This window comes from Nicotiana attenuata, chromosome 4 (genome assembly GCF_001879085.1).
Source record: "Nicotiana attenuata strain UT chromosome 4, NIATTr2, whole genome shotgun sequence".
Taxonomy (NCBI): domain Eukaryota; kingdom Viridiplantae; phylum Streptophyta; class Magnoliopsida; order Solanales; family Solanaceae; genus Nicotiana; species Nicotiana attenuata.
Genome location: NC_031992.1, coordinates 862,158 through 864,114, shown reverse-complemented (window position 1 = coordinate 864,114; position 1,957 = coordinate 862,158).

Sequence of the window (1,957 nt, the reverse complement as noted above, 5' to 3'; positions counted from 1 at the left end):
AGGCAAAAGATGTATTTATATGCAGAAGCAACCGTCATGCAAGAAAGGTAATGATGGAAACGTCATTATGAACACTATCACTTCGTGACTGATGCAGCCACAAAAAAGCCCTAAAACCCGCTGAAGAGTTGCAGAGCCAATCGATGACTGCCACGTGTCATATGCATTAAATGGAAGTGACATACCATGCATCAGTTCAGAAGAAGGTACAATGGTACGTGAGAAACGGCGGCAAAAATTCCCGCCTTAAATGTGATCCACTTCCCAAGTATTCAATTGCTGAATAATTGGTAAGTGGGGGGACTATCTGTATTGGGAAAAATAAATATTACACGTGGAGTTAATTATGTGGCTGATATGGCAAGACGGATGGATCACTAGAAAAACGACAGTTGGAGAAGAGTATTAAAAAAGACGTGAGTCTTACTAGGTACGAGAAAAACGTCTAAGAGACGAGAAGAATGGTAGCTCGAGTCTCTTTAGTGATTTGAAGAGACGCCGGTGGAATGAACCAAGACAATAAAAAAGACAGATTCGTTGGTCTTCAATTAATGAGCATGAATGATTGCAAACGTTACAGAATCTTCACGAAACAGTTACGATTACCAATTATAAAATTTCATTAATGTCATTAATGCTCATAATGACTCGATCATAAAAGGGAGAAGACGTTGTACTTAGAGATGACTATATAAGGAAAAGAAATGTCATTTGTATGGACACGTTCTGATTATTATTGGAATACAATTATTTACTTTTGCTTTCTATTGATTACTTTGTTATTCTGATTTCCTTTCTTACTGCAAGAATATCGATTTCCTTAATTATCACTAACTCGAGTATTTCTAAAAATAGGCTTTGACCGAAATTCCTATTTTTTGGTTAAACAGCCCTAAATGTAAATAGAGAGAATGATTCACCCAATATTGAATGAGGTGGATGATTCTTCTCTCTGACAATGATGTAAGACAAATGAATATGGGAATATAGTAAGCTTTCTCGGATCTGATGCGTGAAATGTGGAATAAACAACAAATCGAATCTCTTTGAAAAGGTAATGTTTGTATTTTTCTTGAGAGTTAACTTTTCAAGAGAGTTCTTCTCATATGGAATATTACATCTCCTCTTTTCTTCTTTCTACCTTTTTATTTATATGAGACATGTCTCCAACCTAACCTAAAGTACAGGTACAGAGAATATTCAATGGAATATTCTCCTAAATATCTTATTACAGAACTAGCCGTTATCTGCAGACTTGAACTTTCGACTTCGGCCCCGATTAGCAACTCGCCAATAAGTTCCTTTACTCTTGTGTACGACCTCGGCCTAATCGCCTCTTAATAATTTATACTTGTGCAAGGTTACCTTAGTCAGATTTTGACCCATACAATAGTTCCTTCGTAATTGATAGTCTAACGTTCATTGATATGAGTTCTTTTAAATTAAGGTCCTATTTTCTTACTGAATTTTCAAGTGGTATTTGCTAACAACCACTACTAGAAATCCGCCTAAAAGCGACCGCAAAAAGCGACCAGAGTTGGTCGCTTATTGGCTAAAAAGCGACCAAAAAGCGACCAAACGGACCTGGTAGCTATATTGATGGTCTCTTTTATTTAGGGACCAAAGTTGGTGGCTAATTAGCGACCAACTTTGGTCTCTAAGCTAAATGGACCAAATATTCCGGATATTGACTATAGAGACCAACTTTGGTCGCTTTATTATTTAAAAACTATAAATTTGGAGACCAAAGTTGGTCTCTAAATATAAAATACTTTTTTTATTTATTTATTATTAATCATTAAGAAGCGACCAACTTTGGTCTCTAATCCAAATATTATATTTTAAAATCTGGAAACTAGAGACCAGGGTTGGTCGCTTTTTTATTCAATAATTTATTTATTTTATTAAACTAGCGACCAACTTTGGTCCCGAAATACATGAATTTAATTTATTTTTT